Consider the following 22,424-nt stretch of genomic DNA (forward strand, 5'->3'; position numbering starts at 1 on the left):
AAGATAAAAGCAAGATCTTCTTGGCAAGGCAGAGGATTAAATATAAATGATTAAAATCCAGGGAAAAGGTGAAATCTTGACGATTGGGTGCTAGATCATCCCCTTGTCAGCTAATGTGTAAACCATACTGCAAACTGTGAAGTGCTGTGGCTACGGTGGTTGTTTGCAGATGGCTTGAGGCTGGATTTGATGATCTCTGGTCTAGAGTCTTGGCTGCAGCTTGCTGCATCTGACAGTAGAGAGAGAAAGCCAGGGGTCTGGGTGGGGAGGAGGGCGAGGCCAGCGGAATCAGAATAGAGGGAAAATGAGAACTTGGCTTTCTTTGCTTCAGTTTGCCTCTTCAGGGAGCTAACACAATTGATTATCCTTTTTTCCCTGTTTTCAGCTGCTCCTCACTCCTGATCCTTCCTAATGGCACTTAAACATATTGTAGTCTCTCTCGCTTAAAAAAGAAATCAATTGTGATGATTGCAAAACCCAGCTGTAAATACTTTGATACTCCTCCCTTCGAGAGGAGGGATACAGACCCCCTCTCTAATCTGAGTGGGCTTGTGACTGCTTCAACCACAGAGCACAGCAAAGGTGATGCTGTGTGACTTCAGAGGCCAGGTTATAAAAGGCCGTGCATCCTTTACCTTGCTCACTGAAAGACTCACTCCCCCAACCCTGAGCCACCCTGTCTGTAGCTGGACTACTCTGAGGTTGCCCTGCTGGAAGGTCATGTGTGTAGAAGCTCTGGTGGACGGAACCTGCTGAGCCAAGCCTTCCAATCTTGCCAAGATGTTAGACATGTGAGCGAAGCCATCTTGGACGCTTCAAACCAGCCCATCTGTCAGCCAAATACCACTGCGTGACCTCTGTCCCTGCCATGTGGAGTGGAGTAATCACACAGCTCAACCCTGCGTGGATTTCTGACCCTCAAGGTCATGAGGTAGAGTAAAATGTCTTTAGTTGTAGCCACTAAGTTTTGGGGGTGCTTAGGCAGTGACAGATAACTGGAATGCCTTTCCTCAGTGCCGTTTCCCTCCGACAGCCCCTGGCCTCTCTCTCTTTCACTTCACAGTCGCGTTTCTTAGGAGCATTGTCTCTACTCACATCAGAATCCTTCAGCTCTCAGCTCACAAGTCCCTTCCTCAGGGAGATGTCCCTACATCCTCAGTCTAGATTTAGGCTCCTTGTTTATCTGCTCTCCAGGCTCCAATTCCTCCTCTCAAAGAGCTTAGCACAGTCTTTTTCTATATGTGTGATTTGTTGATTAGCGTCTTTCTCTCTCACCAGATTGTGAACTTCAAGAGGGTGGGGACTGTATCTTCCTCATCCGTGCAGCACCTTGCCTGGCGTATACTAGGCACTCAGTAAACAGTTGATCTCACGAATAAATGAGTGAATCAGTGAATGAGTGAGCTAGGTGTGCTAAGGCTCCCCCATAAGAAAGGACTTTCTAGGATCTGGGGTGGGTGGAGCATATTTGCATAATTTCTTGAGCAGTTAATTCAGACCAGTTCTTGGGATGCAAGAATAAACAAGAAATGGTACCGGCTTTGAGGGGGAATACAACCAGCAAATACGAAATTTCAATACAATGGAGTGAGTTGTGCTAAATACGACCAAGTGCTAGAGATACACTGATAAGGGACTCCTACCCTGGGATGGGAGAGGAGGCAATGGCAGAAATTAAGAAGAGGCTTTGAAAGCATGTGACATATGAATTGAATCTTTTTTTTTTTTTTTAGTTTAGTTTATTTATTTTTTGAGAGAGAGAGAAAGAAAGTGAGCGAGCAGGGGAGGGGCAGAGAGAGGGAGATAGAGAATCCCAAGCAGGCTCTGCACCGTCCGCACAGAGCTCGATGCGGGGCTCAAACCCACGAACCGTGAGATCATGACCTGAACCAAAATCAAGAGACAGACGCTTAACAGACTAAGCCCCCCAGGTACCCCTGAGTTGAATCTTCAAGGAAGAATCTGAGTAATCCAGGTGAGACAATGAGAGAAGGGCATTTCCAGCTGAGGAAACAGCACAAAAGCGTGAGGTAGTGGAAAGGAGGGGAAGCCAGGGAGGTTTGGTGTTGGTGGAATAAGACAGGAGAGGTGGGAAGGCCTTGAGTTCCATGCAGAAAAGCTCTCTTCTGTGGGCAGTGGGGAGCCAGTGAAAGTGGTAGCAAGAAAGTGACATGGTCATACCCAGTTTTAGAGCGCTCTGGCTGGCTGCAGTGGATACAAAGCACGGGAGGTGAATGAGAATGGCGGCTAAGAGTCCCATGAAGAGATGAGTACAAAAATGCAGGCAGGAGAGGATGGGGACCTAACCCTGATCTGTGGCAAAATGGATGGAAATGAAGAGTCATAACCAAGAAGGAGTCAGGAGGCTGAATGAACGGAACTTTGTGGCTAACTAGAAGTGAGGGAGAGGGAGGAGCCTAGAATGACTCCCAGCCTTCTGGTTTTGTCAATTAAGTAGAAGGTGAGGCCACCAACTGAGACAGAAAATCCAGGGGAAAGATCGCTGGTTCAAGAAGGCAGCCTGAGGGGTGCCTGGGTGGCTTAGTCGGTTAAGCGTCTGACTTCAGCTCAGGTTGTGATCTCATGGCTGGTGAATTTGAGCCCCACATCCAGCTCTGTGCTAACAGCTTGGAGCCTGCTTTGGATTCTGTCTGTCTCTCTCTCTCTGCCTCTCCTCTGCTCAAGCTCTGTCTCTGTCTCAAAAATAAATAGACATTAAAATTTTTTAAAAAAAGAAGGCAGCCTGAGCACTAGTGATGACCTCTTCTCCTTCAGATTCTATTAAAGTGATAAAGCATATATTTCTAAAAGAATGAAATCATAACAAAATTGGAAAACAACAAAAAATGGTATCAGTGGAACAGAAACACTGAGGAATTTCTGGAAGATAAAGAGCAAATGAAATTCTTTGGTGAGGAGATCAGTGTTGAGAAACCTGCAGCCCCAAACAGAATAAGAAGTAAGAATAAGTCTCATTCAAGGGGGACGTCTGTTAGGGAAACAAACTTACCCAACTTCAGAGGAAATCCGTACCAGTTGCCTATGCTAGTCAATACCTTCCTTTATTCGTAAGTCTGAGTGGACACCAAAGGATAATGAAGAACAACTCTATGAAAATAAAAGAGAAGGATTAAATACACAAATGGAACAATTGACCCAGTAGGATTGAAATCATTCAACTTATAGAAGAGATCTCTAAATTTTTTTCAATTCATATCCCCTGGGAGAAAAAAAAAGAGGACATTGTATCCATAAAATGAGAGCAGCCTGCTATGAAAAAAGAGCAAAGAACATGAAAGTGTTTTGGAAAATGAAAATAACTGTCTAAATTTTCAAAAAATTTAATAAAGTGGGGTGTTTGGCTGGCTCAGTCAGAAAAGCATGTGACTCTTGATATTGGGGTTGTGAGTTCGACCCCCATGTTAGGTGTAGAGATTACTTAAATAAATACAACTTTAAAAAATTTAATGGAGAGACTGGATAACAGAATGGACACAGTTAAAGATTAACTTTTTAATGTGAAAGAATAAGTTAATGAAATATCCCAAGACATAGAGCAAAAAGACAAGAAGATAGAACATATGAAAGAAAGGTAAGAGACATGGAGGAGAGTCCCAGAGGTTCAACATCCATCTAGTAGAAATTTCAGAAAGACACAGCAGAGACTGAATGGGAATGACAATGAAAGGAACAGAAACAGGAAGTGGTTCCTGAGCTGAAAAAACAAAAAAGAATATTTATATTAAAAAGGCCCACCAAGTACCAATCCAGTAAAATGAAACACACACACACACACACACACACACACACACACACACACTAACACAACAAGGAAGAGCAGGATAGGAAGGAGAAGTGGATGAGTTGGGTCTTGGGATGCTAGGGCAGAAAATCCACCTGACAGTTAGATGTATGCAGTTGAATCCCTGGGTCATGGTCAGGGCTAGAGAGAGACTTGAGAATTATCAATGGAGCTATGAAGAAGAGCAGGGCAGAGGAGAGGAGAGGGTGAAGGAGGGAACCCAGGAAAGAGAGATAGGATGGCTGGAACACTTCTCAGTTCCCAGGGGAGGCTTCCTAGGCACTTCCAGAGACATCGGTCTACCTTATTTTCTTTTTTTTTTTTTTTTTTTTTTTTTTTTAATTTTTTTTTTTTCAACGTTTATTTATTTTTGGGACAGAGAGAGACAGAGCATGAACGGGGGAGGGACAGAGAGAGAGGGAGACACAGAATCGGAAACAGGCTCCAGGCTCTGAGCCATCAGCCCAGAGCCTGACGCGGGGCTCGAACTCACGGACCGTGAGATCGTGACCTGGCTGAAGTCGGACGCTTAACCGACTGCGCCACCCAGGCGCCCCCGGTCTACCTTATTTTCTATCTGCTGCCAACCTGGGCTCCCCCTCAGAGCATAATTCATTGGCTTGGGGATGGATTTGTGGCTGACAAAGGTGAAAATTACCGGGAGGATTGGGACAGTGGCACCACTACTCAAATTAGTCCATTTTCAAGCAGGAATCAAATCTTTATTCTTGCTGAAACAACCTGTCTCCTCACTGAAGCAGCTTGTTCCCAACCACTTAGAAGCAAATAGTACATCTAATGGCAGAAGATAACACACCTAACAGAGAGGAGAGGTAGAGCGTCAGGTCCTCACTCCCTGCTTGGTTTGCTTGAGGGAAGGGGGTGGTGGGTGCTGGTGGCAGCTGCAGGAAGGAGGGAGAAGAGAGAATAAAGGAGGAGCAAAGAGAAGAGAGAAACTGAATACAAAGAGGGATGAGATTAGTCTTTATTGTCCCCCCACCTTGCAGCAGGGGGAACCTTGTTCCAGCAGGATGCCCACCAAGCCCCTGAGAAGAAAAGGGGGTTAGAAAATGGCAAAGGTTTAAAGAAATGGGATGCTTCTTCTACTTTCTCCCTGGAGTGGTGTACTTTGGGACTGGAAGTCCCTCTAGGATTCATGGATGAATTGGCCTTTGAACTTGACGATAATTAATAATGTGCAGATGTCTCTAGATATTTTATTCTCTGCTTCTGTCATATGTGTGCCGCCCAGCAGAAGGGACCTGCATGGGTATATTTCAATGTTTCAATCTCTCTCTCTCTCTTTTCTTTCTTTCTTTCTTTCTTTCTTTCTTTCTTTCTTTCTTTCTTTCTTTCTTTTCTTTCTTTTTTCCTTTCTTTCTTCTTTCTTTCTTTCTTTCTTTCTTTCTTTCTTTCTTTCTTTCTTTCTTTCTCTCTCACACACACACATACACACTTCATTTCTTAATGACCATGTTACATTTATCTATTCCTCTTCTTTAGATTCTCCCCACCCTGGCCTGACCCCAGATAACCAGGATCACCTAATCTCTTCTTCCTTTTGAGGTGTTGCAGAAGGAGTCAAGTAGGACCCCCAGCAGGAAGTTGGCAGGTGGGGAACACAAGGAGTAGCCAGTGGGTAGTTCTCCCTGGTTGAGAGAGGAGCCAGATGTGTCTACCTTGGTGACCAGAGATGCCCTGCACTCTGACAACTCTGGGGGTGGGGTATCCACCCAAACGGCTGCAGAAGGTGGGGGTGGGGGTGGTGAGTTGTTCTAGCCCCAGCAGGAGGCCAGCACCCCCACAGACTAGTCTTGTAGATAATAAAGCCCCTCTCTATGCTTGCTGTGCTGCGTGGTTGCCATTACTTTGTCATGAGGGTTAGTGACTGTCCGTTAATTCTGGAGAGCTGATTTTTGCCAGTGCTGCACCAACATCTGGGAGCCAGAAAGTGCTGACATGGGGTGGGGGGTGGTGGTTGATCCCCCACCCTGGTGGGGCGCTTAAAGGGTAAGTCAGGGGGGTCACTGGCATGGCTTACTCAGCTCTAAAGAAGTGCCAATTAGCTGAGGTTTTTCTGGATATTGGCTGGGCCTGCCACAGTTGAGGGAAATTATTGTCAGAGGAGCTCATTTTGTTTTTATATAAAAAAAGCTCTCCCCAGGGATGGATCTCTCCCGACTGTCCCCTCTTCCAGTCTTCTTAGGAGAGGGGATCCAGCCAGGCAAGGTACCTAGGAGGACATGGCTAAGAACTGGGTTCCTGGCTCTTGGCTACTCACAAGAAATGTTGTGAGGGGGGTGCTTTCCTAGAATCTTGTCCTGGAGGCAGGGGCCCTCCCAGCTCTGCAACTCTGTACACACTCATGGCCTTCCCAGGAAAATAAAGAAGAGAGGGGGAGCTTAAGGAAACATCAGAAACATAAATGGCTTTTTCAGGTTCTTATTGCTCCCTTCCACTCCATTCATAAAATCCATTTCTTTGCTGAAAGGATATTAACTTAGTCTTAAAACCAGGTTAATGAAGCTGGTATGCTGTGTTCAAGAACTGAGGGATTTGCGGTCTCAAGATGGCCATCAGAGAGCCTCCCAGAACATCAAGAATGTTAGAACTTATCTAGTCCAACCCTCTTTTACAGAAAAGAAAAATGAAGCCTACAGAGGGAAAAGAACTTGCTTGAGTCAGTGGCAGATCTGGGACCAAACATGGGGCTCCCAGACGTCCAATCAAATGCTTTTATTCTGAGATATTTTAACACTCCATTCTCTTATTTTACACCCAATTACCGAGTCCTTACTATCGTCCAGGTGCTATGGGGGAGGGGAAGTGTGCAGGGAGGCAAAGAGATGAAAACAACACAATCCTTGCCTTCAAGGAGCTGTTTCCTTAGATCTGTGATTCTTGGGGGAAAAAAACAACGAAAACTGTGAGTCAGACTCTCACCCTATATTATCTTCTATAGGTGATGATGAAAGAGAAGGGGGGAGGGAATCCTTTTGGCTCCTCAAGATTTATAAGTTGGGTTTCACGGACCCCAGGGAGGCCAAAGACAAAGGAAACCATGGCCAGGCTGGGAGAAAGGCGGTAGGGGTAACAACGATCAGATTACTTCCAGCCAGACTGGCTAGTGGATGGAAACGGTGACAGCAACTCATCCTGGTATGATGACCCACAGATGACAAGCCTTCAATCAGGCACATTGTTTCACTGAGTCCAAGGCAGTTCCCTGAGGTGGGCACAACAGCTACCTTATCCCCACTTTAGGGATGAGGAAACTGAGGTTCAGAGAGTTCAGGTAACTGGCCTCAAGCTGATAAATGCCAGCGCTCAGCCAAGAACTCCTAGTTTAGTGCTCTTTCTCTCGGTGGTGGTGGAGAATTTGTGCTGGGTTGAAATGATAGGGACAAAGCAGTGGTCAGCCACAGTGATAGGCCAATCTTCCTCTACGCAGTTTTATTTTGATCACTACATTCTGCCACTCAGAGAACTCTGCTCTGAAGAATTGGAAGCACTTTGCAGGCCTGAATGAGCTCATTTGGCACACTCTTGCCAGAAAGAGGGCAGACTCCAAATGGAGGCTCTGTCTAGGGTGACCAGCATTTGGGCACATAACAGAAAACAAGGCTCAGGTATCTCCACTCTCTGCCCTTATGCACCAAGCAGTATGAGGCAAAACCAGCCTTCTTCCATTAGAGTCAAGGGGGCCACAGGACAAAATGAAGGTATATTCTGGTACCTCCTTCCTTCCCTGGAGAAATGGGTTAATCAGTCCTAAGGGGCCTGGCCCATCCTCGGCCCAAGGGCCATTACCGGGCAAAGAAATCTTGAAGCGTGGGGTGAGGGGAAGACCACAGCCACTCCAGTCACCCTGATGAGCAGGCTTGGGGAGGAGAGGGATGCTTAGTGAAGCTGGCTCAGATTTCCCTCATGAGCAAAACCATGGTGGGCACTGGGGTACAGGGGTCCGGGATACTCTCCTTACCGTTCTTTGTGGGCAGGGTGTCTAAGAGCTGTCTCAGGTTGGGGTTAAGGCCTGGTGGTGTGGGGTCAGAGTGTCCAGGTGACTACCTGGGCCCCAGTCCCACAGGCTCCTCCCAGCATCCCCAGTCTGTAGGGTGAGGGGTAGGGATAGACTTGGCAGTGATCTCTTGCGGAGCGCAAGGTGCAGTCAGCAGGGAGGAAGATCCCCCATCCCTGAGAGGGGTCCCACTGCACTCCCCAGCTCGATCGGGCCTCGGTGTCTCGCTCTGGGTTCCCGCTGTGCCCCCAGACGGCCCCTTACCTGTCCCGCCGAGGACGGTCCCGCCTCCTCCGCGGGGCTCGGGGGCCCAGCATGGGCCGGTGAACGACGGCGCCCCCGCCTTGCGGCCGCGGTGGAGCTCCCAGGAGGGCGCCTCTGCTCCCGGCCCCGGGTCCCTGCCGCCGCCGCCGCCGCCGCCGCCGCCGCAGCCGCCGCCGCCGCCGCCGCTTCAGCACCGCGGACAGCTCCCGCCCGCCGCCCGGCGCCGCCGCCCGCCCCGCCCGGCGCGGTCCCGGGAGCCCCGCATCCTGGTCCGGCCCCGCCGCCGCCACGCAGCCCTTAGCCCGGCCCGAGGCGGCTCCGCGCCGACTTGGGAGAGCAGAGAGGAGGATTCCCCTCCTCCCTGCCTCCCGCCGCCGCTGCCGCCGCCGCCGCCGCCTCTTTCTCCCCTCCGTCTCCCTTCCACGCTCGGGAATCAGCCCACCAGGCACTCCGGACCCAGCTCCGGGGCGGGGCGGGGCGGGGCGGGGCGGGAAGTCAGGGGAGCCCAAAGGAGGCGGCCGAGCGAGGGGCGCACAGCTGGAAAGGTCTCTCTGATTCCTGGAGCCGAGCTCCCTTTCTCAGTCCTTCTCCTTACCCTACTTCCCCATTCCCCCAGGAGCGATGGGCGGCCCTCGGGTTTCTTGAAGTATTTTGGAGGTCCTAGGTTCCCAAGCTCTGAGTTTTAATATTAACCTAAAGAGAAGAAAAGCAAGCAAGCAGAAAGCATTTATTGAGCGCCTACTATATACCAGACACCATGCCAGGTTTTTATGTTTGTAACCAATATAATCTCATTTAATTTTCTTAACAACTCTATGAGGCAATGTAATCCTCCCCTCCCCCTGCCCTTCCCCCTCCATTTTACACAGGAAGATGCTGTGCTCAGAGATTAAATCTCTTGATTGGGAGACAACAGTGCTATGCTGGCAAGGGCACAGGCTTTAAAGACCATGGGCCTAAGGTTTGGTCTTAGTGTCTCATTAACTGTATAACCTTGAGCGAGTTAACCTCTCAAAGACTTGGGTTTCTCATCTGCAAAATGGGGGAGCTGTATCCACTTCATAGGGGTCATATGAGGACAAAGTGAGATGACAGATGTGACATATTGGTCTCAAATAGGCCCTCAGTGGGTGCACATTCTCCTCAGTTCTCTCAGAGGGAGATCTGAGATCTGAGCCCAGGGCTTCGTTCTGCTTTGTCTCCCCTACTGTGCTGCTCTTTATCTGTCCCCCTGCATCCTGCCTCCTGGTTTCCTTTCCTTTTTTTTTTTTTTTTTAAATCATGGGAGATACCCTCATTTTCAGGATTACACGTAGATGGGGCTATTTTTCAAGTTCCACACCAGGTCTTGAGTCTCACCACAGTACCAGGGGCTTGGGAGGGGAGAGTGTTCCCATTTTCTGAAGGCAAATAGGGGCAAAGTAAACCCCAGAGCAGAATGAAGCAGGGGCTGGGGGTGGAAGGAGGCCCTGGGGACCAGGCTCTGGCAGTGGGAGTCCTCTCTCCTCCCATCCAAGGGTGTCATAGCACACTGAATAGTGAGCTCAAGGAACCCCTTACTCCCACATAACATGAAGCATCTGGGGAAGTTCACTTTAGTTCCCAGCATGCACTGTAGGAGCCAGGAGCTCTTGTCATGGAGTTTGGGTCTCCTCCTCTCCACTGGACAGAAAACTCCCCAAGCCTTGTGCGGTGTCTGGGCTGGGCTGATGATATTGGTGTTTAACCTATTGGGTGCTAAATATATTCTTGTTCTTCTTGCCCCTGCCCCATTAGAGTGGAGGCCCTGAGGCTAGGAAGGTTCTTGGACCACTCATCTGGAGCCTACAGAGCATCTGCAGAGGCATTTCTCCCTTCCTTACCTCCCCCACACACCCAAGACCCTGTCCCTTGAGTCTATGCACCCTCTTGCACCTTTGCTCCCCCGTGGCCTTCCTCTCACAGGGTCTCATGGCCTTCTACTTGGCCTTGGCTCCCCTCTGCTCCTTCCCTCCCTACCCTGGCTTTGCTCCATGCCTGGGCTGCATACCGAATTACTAATCAAAAGGATAATAAAAAAGCCAGTGAAGCAAAAGCTGCATATAAATTGCAAATACTAATGTTGATAATTATATGCTGTTGCCTGGAGGGAAAACTTGTGGAGCGGCCCCTGATGTTGTGTCAAGGACCCTGGCCTGGGCACCGAAAGACCTGGGTTTCAGACTGGTTTTCGTCCTGAATTGGCACAGCCTAATCTCCATGGACTTTTGCTTCCTCAGGATTCTGAGCCTCCTCAGCAGCTTTGAAGACACTGTAGGGGCAATCAGCACCATGCGAAATCGTGACAGAGAACACGGGCTGATGCAGTGGTAAGTGTTTCTTTGAGGGAATTTCCCTCACAAGATCTAAGGGGTGGTTCAGGAACTGTAGACTCTACAACTATGCAAAATTTCCATTCCATGTTCCTCTCCCTTTTCTTCCCCCCTCTTTTCTCCATCAGGCATGTCATGCTATGTAATGAAGGTCTGCTTCCCTGCTAGACCCTGAGAATAGAGGTATAAGCCATAGTCTGGGTCCTTGAAGGAGCTGCCACAAAGGGTGATGAGGTAGATAAACACGTTAACCAGCCATTCCAAAACATTGAAATAAATGTTATCATAGGGTAATCGAAAAGGACACAGAGAAGGAAACAACTAGCCTTGCTTGAAGAAGTACCAGCAGGCTTCCTGGAGGAGGTGACATTTGAGCTGAGTTTCATTAAACAATGAGACATTCACCAGGAAGGCCAGGAGAGGAGGACATTTTGGAAAGAAAGGCTGGGGAGAAGAGATGAGGCTGGAGGACTGGTGAGGAAACTACAGCAGAGTCCAGGAAAGAGACAGTGAGAACTTGAATAAGGCAGAGTCAGAGGGATGGGGAACACAGGATGGGTTTGAGACACTTCTGGGGAGAACAGAGAGGAGAGATTGGTTGTGAGGAAAGGGAAGAGACATCAAGGGTAAAACTGGGGCCTCCTGTTTCTGGGTATCTGATGCTATCTAAGTTGGGCGTTGGGAGGGGGGCACACCTTGATTACCCGGGTAATGCTGCTGACTGCCATAAACTCCTCAGTTTCTAGGCCTTTACACTTTCAATTTTATTCTCCCTTTAGTTCCTAGACAGTTTTCTTTTTTTAGTTTTTATTTTTCTTTTTAAAAAAATGTTTATTTTTGAGAGAGAGAGAGAGAGAGAGTGTGTGCATTTCCATGAGGGAGGGGCAGAGAGAGAGGGAGACTGAAGATCCAAAGTGGTCTCTGTGCTGACAGCAGACAGACCCATGTGGGGCTCGAACTCATGAACTGTGAGATCATGACCCGAGCTAAAGTTGGACACTTAACTAATTGAGCCACCCAGGCGCCCCTCTAGGAAATTCTCTTAAACCAAAAAAATCTCCCATTTTACCTTGATTGTCTTAGTAGAAAAGGGAACGGCCCAGGCTTGGGCTGGGAGAGCTCAGTGGACAGAGAAACCCTGGAAGTCTTCCTGGAGGAGGCAGCAGGTATCCTCGCTGGAACTAAAGCAAGGTCTATAGAGAAGGGAAGGAGTAAGGCATTGGGTGAAAGCTTGGGAGGAAATGCCTTCATGTCCTGTTCTGCACCCACCTCTGATATCCTCCAAGCAGAATCCAACACAGTAGACTCTGTTTATGTTGGTATTAGCTCTGGTTGCTAATTTCTTTCCACCTGGGGATTTCTCTTCATAAGCTCTTTTATGCACAAACTCTTAGCTCTTTATACAAGAGGTCGATTTGCTCGCAGAATTCCCTAGGGAATGTAAATCAGCACCAAGTGTGGGGAGATCTTCTTTACTTGCTACATCAATAGACCACACAGTAGAAGAGACTCTCCCCATAAAAGAGAAGGCGGGTCTCACTCCCAGCCCAGTGGGCTCAGTACCTCTGAGTCAAACTCGTGGTCAAGGCCACATAGCTGGGACCTACAAAGCCCTAGGTAATGGGGTGGGAGGGAAGCAGACTGGTATAGAATGCAAGGTCAAGTGGGCCTTTGGGCTGTCCATCAGCCAAATCCTACCCCCGTGGACATGGCTCCAGAATGACATGGCTCCAAGAAGGGGTTCATTTCTGGGTATAAGTAGGTAATGGGAATAAATTCTTGACTCTGTACTGGAGAGAACCCTGGAGATAGATCCTCACTGCTTCTGAGTCAGGCTCTTTGGTTAGAGGCAGACCCCCACCCCTCCAACAATGAGGTCTGTAGTAGTCTGTCTCTTAAACTTTGGGCGGCTTTGGAAGTACCACAACTACCCACTTCTCTCCATAAGGGATTGCAAAACTTCAGATGAGGCAATTTCTTTAGCAGCACACCGATTCATGCAGGGAAAGAAGCCAGGAGAGTTCTCAGCACCAGTCCTGCCCAACTTCGTGCTCTCCGACGGAGCACAGGTTCACTCAAGCCTGGGAACGTGCATGGCCGTTCCTGCCGTTTTGAGACCCAAAGCCAGAGCATGAGGAGGCGGAATAAGGCAACCACAGACTGCACAGCTCAGAACTCCATCCACGTTAACTCTGGCATCCACAGGCTGCCTTGGGGGCATGTGAGCGCTTGCTCACTGGCAGAGGAACCTGCGCTGCTGGCACTTTCCCACTTTCCCAGAGCAGGATGTGTGACTGCATATGTGTGAGGGGTGGGGGAGGGGCTGGGGGGGTGAGATTTATCAGCAGGTGGCAACTCCACCAGGTCTTTCCTCCGATGCAATAATGAAAATGAAAACGAATGGAAGACCAAGAATGCTTTATATCTGCCTTCCTCTACACTTTTTGAAGCATTTGTTCAGCTCTTATCTCACTTGACTCTCATAAATGTGTCTCCTTCCCAGGCAACAGATGAGGAAAAGGAGTCCCAGAGAAGTTAAGTAACTTCCAACTCGGGGGAAAAAAAGTCCGAGATCAGCCAAATGAAAAAGAAAGGAAACTGATGCATGATTCTGCCTTTTTTCTGCCCTTGAAGCTACAGCCAGCCAGGTGAGTTCTGCAAGGGGAGGCCTTCTTTGCCTTCACCTTGAACTGAGGACCGCGAGGAGTGGGTCCCAAATTCTTGTGAGGCCCTGCCCTGGAGCCCTCTGAAGAGCTATGGTCCAAGACCTAGGGCAGCTCCCATTTTTGAGAGAGGGTGGTGGTGGCGGTGTGTGTGTAGGTTGGTATATACTTGCTCCAGGGGTAACTTTCTTTCTCTTTAAGTTTATTCACTTATTTGTGTTACTTAAATAAGCCCCACCCAATGTGGGGTTCGAACTCATGACCTCGAGATCGAGAGTTGCATTCTCCTCCAACTGAGCTAGCCAGGAGCCTCGACCCCAGGGGTAACTTTCTGAGCCAGGAAAGGAAAGACTTTTCTCCCTCTGTGTGTAGGAAGGCACTTTCCTACAGAAGCTGGAGTACTTTTTATATTCTTCAGCTCAGGATAAGTAGGAGAGAGAGACCCATTCTGGATGCCTACTCTGTGTCAAACGCGTACCTTTTAATCCTCAAAACAATTCAATTAGGTTGTTTTTAATCAAGGCCCATGGAAGTTAAGTTAATGTGCCAGATGCATACATCCAGCAGATACAGGCAAGATTTGAAGCCAGGTCTGTCTGATGCCAAACTGAGCACTCTCTACTCTCTTCCCCAGCAACCCTGCTCACTTCCATCATTGTCCAAGGGATTGGGACATTTCATGAGGGAGCAGAAAAAGAAACCTGAGGAAATAACCTCAAAGTGTAAAAAGAGCCTCTCTGAATGTCCCTTTCCCCTCCAGTGGAATGGGAATGGCGCAGGGCCCTGAATTCTCTGCTGGGTCAGGAGCCTATACTTGCCAAACTCTAAGGCTGAGAATTTTCCTGTACTTTCTTTGTTTATTTCCCTTTTGTTCTCCCTTAATTTTTCTGATGTTCCTTTTGAAAGTCATGGCCTGACTCAGCTGGTTAAGGGGACCCAAGAGTGAATGGGTGGGGGAGGAAGGAGCAGTGGCAATGTAGCCTTAGGGGCCGGCAGGGTGTGCCAGCAGAAAGGAAAATGACAAATTGGGGGGAGGGGACGTGAAACACTCAGCTTGCTGTTTGTCTCTTCCAGAACACCCCTCCCAAGATCTCTTCTTTTCTCCTGCCCTGGAAGGTGTGTGTGTGTGTGTGTGTGTGTGTGTGTGTGTGTGTGAAAGGGACAAGAGATAGGTCCTCAAAGGCCAAGTTATTTGCAGTTACCAGCTTCTTGATCCCTGGTCCCCCACAGTCTCAGTACGCTTGGGGCATCCACATAAGGCCCTGCCTCACAGTGAGCCCACATTTGGTTTCACTGCAGCCTGTGCCCCATCTGTCACGCACATCTCGATATTCAATCCTCTCCCTTCAGCTCCCAAGCCTGTTATTCCAGCACAGACCTTGGGTACTGACTCCATCAAACTGGCAGGGCTCTGCTGTGTCAATGAGAATGTTAAGAGTGATGATGGTGAAGGCACACTGCGCCAGGTTGGGCACTGGAGAGCTAGCAAGAGGGTAGTACAATAGATGACAGAAAGAGAGCTGGACGGGCAGATGGATGGATACACCGATAATAGATTATCTAAGTGCCTACCATGTGCCAGGAACTGGGCTAAGAGCTTTATGTGCATTATCTCAATGACCATCTATTAAATATGTGAAAGAGGCATTCACTCCATAATATAATTCAGATTTATTCTCGAATAATTTAATAAGTGCCAGGCATAGTGCAAGTTGCTTTCTACAGTCGTAATGCTAATCCATTTCTTCGGCATTAAGAGCACGATTACTGCAGGGATTCCTAGCACTCGCCTGAAGAGGTATTGTAGAGGGGCTAGTAGAAAGACTGTGAGCCTTGGCATCGGCCAGGCTGGAGTTCAAATCAGGATAGGTTTGTCAATACAGGTTTGTTCTTGTTTTGGAAAGTAATTTGGCACTATGTATCAAGGACCAAAGTAAATCCACTACTGGTAATCTGTCTTAGGGCATACTAACAGGTAAATATTTACTGAGTAATTACTATATGCCAAGAACTGTTCTAACTGCTTTAGATGAATCATCTTATTTAATTCTAACAGCAAAAACCCAGGAGGAAGGTACTATTGTCATCCCTACTGTACAGAAGCGAAAACCAAGGCACGTAACTTACCCAACCCTTGTAAGGGTAAAGCCCAGATTTCAGTCAAGACAACCACTCATCAACCCTACACCATGCTGACTGTATAAGCTTTGCACATAAAACTGCCCCTTACGGTATAATTATCATTATAGGAAATTTGGAACTCCTGTAAATGTCCAAAAAAACTGGGCAAAGAGAAAGCAAATTTAACTAATGTCTTTAAAGAGTTTATAATACCATGAGGGAAATGCTTATGTTATAATACGAAGTAGAAAAAAGCAGGCTACAAAATTATACATGCAATATAACCACAAGTATGCAGAAAAGCCCAGAAAAACATCCTAGCATGGATTAAAGTAAGATCTGCTAAGGGTTATCTCTGGAGAGAGGCAACCATGGTTCCTTTAAATATTTCTCTTTTTTTCCTGTACTTTCTAAATTCTCTGCAATATACATGCATTACCTTAAAATTATTTTAAAACTTACATAAAAACAAGTATTTGCTGAATAAATGATTGGTCTGTTGGGTGCCTTTCGAGGACTCATCTCTTTTAATCTCAGCACTGGCAGCAGGAACAATGGTGGGGTTGGGGGGTGACCTCTACCCCTGGCCTGCACAGTGTGAGAATTATAGTAAATGAGGTCACATTTCTAAAGGGTTATGTTCCCCTTACAGCTGGGTGGACTGAAGCCCTAGTGATCCTCATCAAAAAAGGAAGGCAAAGAAGAGAACAGCAGGAAGGATGCTCAGAGTGTGAGACACAATGGCAGCGGAGGAGGAGGACGTGGGGGAGACAGCTTGGGGGCAAAAGGGGAAGAGATAAAAGAAAGCAGGAGCCCAGAGAAGGGTTGGGGATCCCTGAGGGCTGAAAAAGCCTAGGGGGGCAGACTGACAGACAGACAGACAGACAGACAGACACAGACACACATATACACACACAACACAGCAACCTGGTAAGAGATATAAATTCTCTTGACCCACCAATGTTCTGCTGAACTGCAATGGATTGCCCCAGTGTTACAGAAACCATTTTCTACAGTGAAATGATGCTTCCATTTAGGGGAAGCCTTTTCCCGGGCTTGCAACTTGAATCTCTTCTAGCTGCCTGGCTACTCCCCAGTCCTCAAGGCCCTCGCCAAGAAGGACCTATATGCACTGTAGCCATTGCAATTTGCCAGGGACAATTAGACCTATCCCTGCTGCAACCATTCAATCAATGTTGGGAGCTTTGGTACCGGTGGATAGGAATCATGACATAAACACAGGATTAGCACCCAGAACACAGTTTGCAAAGGCTGCCTAAGGCTTCTAGTTTGTAAATTAAGGTACTAAAGAACAGAACAAAAACCATGGGGCAATGTGAGATCTGTGATGGTCACCTGAGGAATCTGCCAGAGGGAAAGAAGTAAGGCCCAGAGAGAGAAAAGAGCTGACCAAGGCCAAAAGCTGGCTGGCGGGGGAGACTGGGCTTTCTGATTCTTACCCAGTAGACCAGTCCTTTATGAGTTATAGTTTTTGTCTGTTTTCAAAGGGCTTGTTGTGACCCTACCCTTCATTTACCTTTATAATATGTCCCTGAGGTAGGTAGGGAGCCAGCTCTTGTTTTGTGGGTAGAAAATGTACAGCTCAGAGAGGCCATGGAATTATCCCAGTATCAGTGGGCTGATGGATGATGTGCTGGGGCTCAGACTAAATCTCAAGAACATGAGTGCTGGGCCACACACTTTCCTGAGGAACTTTCAGCCATGGGAAGTCAGGAGCAACTTTAGTTTCTGCAGTTTTCTGGAGTCCTCAGGCCAAAATTCCTCCTTGGGGTGGCCTCGGAAGTATTAGAGGTGGAGTGAGTGTGTCCCAGTTTCCGCTGTGATATTCCAGTTTCTACCATGAAATCATCTGCATGGCTATAGGTCTGATGTGAGGCCTTAAGCCCATTATCGCTGACAACCACTGGTCAAGCACTAACTATATACAGGGAACAGAGTAGCTTCTGGGGATACACAGAAATATAAGACATGGCCCTGGTTATCAGAGACAAGGTTATTTTAGCTTTGGAATAAGGCCAGATACGTACAAATGCAACAAGATGACAAGTCTGAGGTCTCTCACGGTGGCCTGTCTTCACACGTTCTGTTTTGCTTCTTTGAAATCCCCTACCTCACCCACCCGCACAACTCAGGTGTTTTCCTCCTTGGGCATCTTTCCCTCTACTCCTCAGCCTGGATTCGATTCCCCTCTACTGGCTTCCTATAATATCCTGTATGTCCCTCTACTGTAGCACCTAACATACCAACCATACTTTTAAATCTTACCTGCCTCGGGGCGCCTGGGTGGCTCAATCGGTTAAGCAGCCGACTTCGGCTCAGGTCATGATCTCGCGGTCCGTGAGTTCGAGCCCCGCGTGGGCTCTGTGCTGACAGCTCAGAGCCTGGAGCCTCTTTCAGATTCTGTGTCTCCCATTCTTTGACCCTCCCCCGTTCATGCTCTGTCTCCCTCTGTCTCAAAAATAAATAAACGTTAAAAAAAATTAAAAAAAAAATAAATCTTACCTGCCTCTCACTCCCATCTCTAAGCTTTGGGGAAGAGGATGGGGTGTATTTCCATCCCTGTTCCTAGTTTGTGTCTGACACAAGCCAACACTTAATAAATATGTGCTGAATAAAGAAAAGCGACCATTCTGCTTCTGCTGCCTCCAGCAGATAAGCTCTAAGGTCCCTTGCAGCTCTACCATAGTGTGACTTTATGTCACCATTTGAGGCATTGTTTTTTAGTCACAGTGGTCTCAATTTCACTGAGGCTAGATATGACCTCATTTAGCAGTAATGGAAGCCACCTCACTGTTCCCCTCCTTTTCTCCTAAAGGACCTAACGATAATCTGAGCATGAGTAACAATGGGAACATGTGGCTTATTCACTTCCTTTTTATTAGAATTACGGGACCTGGCAAAGTCCACTGGGAACTTTCTGTCCACTCCTAGCAAAGTCTCTGCCTAGTTACCTAGTTGCTGGGCAGGTAAGGTTGGGAAAATCCGGTGGCTAGGCAACACAGAACACTCAGGAAAGGAAAACAGCCAGAAATATTTGCAGACTAGAAAGGCAAGGAAAACTTGATGGAAACAAACATTCAAAGTACCTGCCAGGCTTTTAATAATGTCAAAGGAAAAGAGCCTGGAACCAGCTGGAGGAAAAAGATAAGAAACACATTTATTTTCTCTGCCCAGACCATATCAACTGTCCCCCAACCCCATACCTTCTGTTTTACTGTTAGAAAAAAATGGTCACATTTCTCAGGCGAGCTGCATTGTGCCAATCTCTATACGTAGGAAAACTGAGTCTAAGAGGTTAGCAAATTTATTGGCAGCAACATTAAGATGTGCCGCTGTCCATGGTTCTGAGTCCCCCTTGGGGCCCTGAGGCATCTGAGTCTTAGCCAGGTTCTTCTGCCCCCACAGATGACCCAGCTAATGAATGACAGGAAGAAGCTGGGCTGTGGACAAAGAAGACTTGAGAGCTTGTTTGGAAATGCAGATCTACAATGTATTATCTGAAATCCCTGGGGTCAGATGTTTTTCAGAATTCTGAATTTTTCATGTTTTTAACAAGGTAATATAATGTGTCTATTGAATATTATGTAAAATCCTTAGTGAAGTCCAGGGCAGCACCACATAATCAAACGCATCGATATTTCCTCAGAAAAATGTGTGACTAGTCATCCCAAATATGATCAATAAAGACATTAAGTAGCCTCATGGCAATTCAGGGTCTTCCTCCAAATGAGTTCATTTGCATTAGTCTTGCGAGAAAACTTCTGGTCCTAAAGTGTTTTGGATCCAAAATTTTGGCTAAGGGATTGCAGTCCCACAGTACTACCAGCCCGTGGATTCTAACCTCGGGTCAAATAGACCTGCCAAAATTCCTATGGTTGATCAAACTTTCTAAGCTTGTAAATTTCCTGACTGGGGGTTGCAGGCAGGGGATGGATGAAGAATGAAACTAAACCAAAGAAAATCAGCTTGACTCATCTAGTCCTGAGACCTCCCCACCCCCAAAGATGCACAAGTATAATTTTCTCTTTAGGACAAATAGCTGATAACTCTGAAAGTATATAGCTGGATATCCTGGAAACCCCATAGATGGCACACAGATTGAGGGGTGGGGGAAGAGGCCATTAGCCTTTTTTTTCTACCCACAAGCCTGACTACCCCTTGATTCTGGGCAAGCTCACATCTCCTATCACGTAAGCATGAGCATAGTTGGCATGACTGTGACGGGAGAAGAATATTTTGTCGTCAGTACATAATGATGATTATTAGTCTTGTGGACTGTCTACTACCTGCTAAGCTCTGTACTAACTGCTTGATATGCATTATCTCTCCTCTCCTTACCCTGTCCTGTGGAGACAGGATTTTCTCCATTTCACAGATGAGGAAACTGGGGCTCATAAAGGTTAAATAGCGCCCCCCTGAAATCATAAGCTGGTAAATGGTGGAATCAAGGATTTTAACCCTGACTAAAATCTACTATGACTGCATTACTTTACCTCTTTTCCTTTGTCTTCATTGTCATAGGCGTTGTTTTGAGTGTGAACAAGGGGATTAAATTGCTGCTAGTATTGAATCAGTTCAGCTTGTGGTAGGGTGTTTTCTTTTTTTTTTAAGTTTATTTATTTTTGAGAGAGGGAGAGCACGAGCTGGGTAGGGACAGAGAGAGAAAGAGGGAGAGAGAGAGAATCCCAAGCAGGCTCTGCACCATCAGCACAGCGCCCGATGGGGGATCAAACCCATGAACCTTGAAATCATAATCTGAGCCAAAATCAGGAGTCAGACACTTAACAGACTGAGCCAGCCAGGCACCCCAGTTTGTGGTAGGATTTTAGTTAACTGTCCTGTGAAATGACTTATATTTACATTAATAGTATGTTTCAAGTTTTAAAAAATTTTACAAATAATAATTGTTCTTGGAGTGGGGGAGTGAAGTATAAAAGGCTGCTTTTAGCTATGTTCTCCCCAGGCCCACTCCCAAGAAATTATGGTTTGCTGTGTATCCTTCCGGAAGTATAAATGTACTTTTTAGTACATAGGAGATCATACATAGGCCACCATGGCTTTTTTTTTTTTTCCTGCCTTAATAATATATCTTTCCAGGGGTGCCTGCTGGTTCAGTCAGTAGAGTGTGCAAGTCTTAATCTCCAGGTTGTGAGTTTGAGCCCTATGTTGGGTTACTTAAAAAAAAATAAATTAAAAAAATATATCTTTCTATATCTGAACATACAGAATATCTCATGTTTATTGTTATTAAACTAGTGCCCCGTCCTCCAGAGTGCCCTCCTCATACACGCTGTTTCTTTCTTGCTTGCTTGCTTTCTTTCTTTCTTTCTTTTATTTTTTCTTTTATTTTTTTTAATTTATTTTTTTTTAACGTTTTATTTATTTTTGAGACAGAGAGAGACAGAGCATGAACGGGGGAGGGGCAGAGAGAGAGGGAGACACAGAATCGGAAGCAGGCTCCAGGCTCTGAGCCGTCAGCCCAAAGCCCGATGCGGGGCTCGAACTCACGGACCGCGAGATCGTGACCTGAGTCGAAGTCGGACGCCCAACCGACTGAGCCACCCAGGCGCCCCGCTGTTTCTTTTTTTAAAAAAATATTTTATTTTTTAAAGTAATCTTTACACCCAACATGGGGCTTGAATTCACAACCTCAAGATCAAGAGTTACACGCTCTACTGACTGAGCCAGCCAGGTGCCCCTTATTAAACTAGTTTTATTTTTTTTAATTTTTAAAACGTTTTTATTTATTTTTAGAGAGAGACAGAGTATGAGCAGGGGAGGGTCACAGATAGAGGGAGACACAGAATCTGAAGCAGGCTCCAGGCTCTGAGCTGTCAGCCCAGAGCCCGACGCGGGACTGGAACTCACGAACTGTGAGATCATGACCTGAGCTGAGGTCCGACGCTTAACTGACTGAGCCACCCAGGCACTCCATTAAACTAGTTTTAAAAATGAAATGATAAATATACTAGGCAAATAGTAGTGAAAGGAATGGATTTCCAATTACTAGACTAATACAAGTATGCATGACTGCTTGTTTTTGAGGGAGCTTAGTATAGTGGTTAAGAGCCTAGACCTAGAGCATTTTGGATTCAAGTTCCCACTCTGTCCTCATAAACTCTGCAACTCGATAAATTACTCAAACTCAATTACTCAAGCCTCAGTTTTTTAAATCTGTAGAGTGGGTTTAATCATGGTACCTCTCTTGTGGATTTGTATATACCAGAAGACAAATGCAGTTAATGAGTTTAGTGGTTTAGTACAGTCCCTGGGACAGAACAAGTTATGTACATAGTTCAAATCTGAAGCAGCCGCATTCTGGGCTCCTGGCTGGCCTGGTCAGCAGAGACTCTTGATCTCAGGGTCATGAGTTCAAGCCCCACATTGGATATAGAGCCTACTTAAAAAAACAACAACAACAACAAGGTGTAGCCCCATTCCTAAGGCTAGAATAGATGTATAGGGATCTCCCTATATGTGCTTATAGGATAGCCCTTAACTGATAGCACTGAATTCTTTTATCCTGGAAAGTGAGAATAGATATGTCCAGGGATCTCTTGCTCTCCATTCCCCTTTCTCCTATCACAAATTGACCACAGTAAAAAATTTGAAGGTCATTGCTTATGGCAGATTGAACCTTGGACCTTGGACACTAAGCTGCTGCCTAGGGTGTCTATATGGAATTCAGCATATAAAGCACTGAGTTTGGAGTTTGAACTTCTTACCCTAAATCTGCCATCATCTTGCTGTGTGACTTTGAACAGATTGATTCTTCTCACCCGAGAATTTCTAAGTCCCATCCAGCTTTAGGATTCCAGGATCCTTTTCTGATATCTAGGATTCTGGTTTTGATTTCCAGGATTAAACAGATGTGGCTACGGGGAACTTATGTCCTTAGAAAGCTGCTGGTTAGTCTGGTTTTGGTGTTTGGTCTGCTTGGGAAAGCAGAGTGCTGTTTAAGCATTACAGGTTCTGGATCAGAAAGGCAGGTTCAAATTTTGACTCAGCCACTTCTTACTTAGGCATATTACTTAACTTATCTGAGCCTCAATTTCCTTATTATGTAAATATGGGGTTAATAATAGTACTTACCTTAAAAGTAATACTTACGCTTTTTGATCCTTCATTTTGCAAATATTTGTTGAGCGTTCACTGTGAGCCAGACGCTGTGCTAGGTACTGGAA

At 46.7% G+C, this 22,424-nt stretch overlaps 1 protein-coding gene across 5 annotated transcripts in view; it reads right to left on the bottom strand.

Moving 5' to 3' along the window:
- Positions 1-22,424, bottom strand: part of SYNDIG1L (synapse differentiation inducing 1 like) — a 59,849-nt gene that overhangs the window by 10,150 nt on the left and 27,275 nt on the right. For 2 of the 5 annotated variants that reach the window (XM_019427145.2, XM_019427146.2), the window contains 2 exons: positions 22,351-22,418; positions 3,011-3,108 (listed from right to left, as the gene is read on the bottom strand). The gene's annotated coding sequence lies outside the window, so the exon portion shown is untranslated. Of the gene's footprint in view, positions 1-3,010; positions 3,109-4,619; positions 4,731-8,084; positions 8,871-22,350; positions 22,419-22,424 lie in introns of those variants that run through there. The other 3 variants (XM_019427144.2, XM_019427147.2, XM_019427148.2) reach the window with 3 other exon arrangements.

Source organism: Panthera pardus, unplaced genomic scaffold, assembly GCF_024362965.1.
Source record: "Panthera pardus isolate Hobbes unplaced genomic scaffold, ASM2436296v1 HiC_scaffold_24, whole genome shotgun sequence".
NCBI lineage: Eukaryota > Metazoa > Chordata > Mammalia > Carnivora > Felidae > Panthera > Panthera pardus.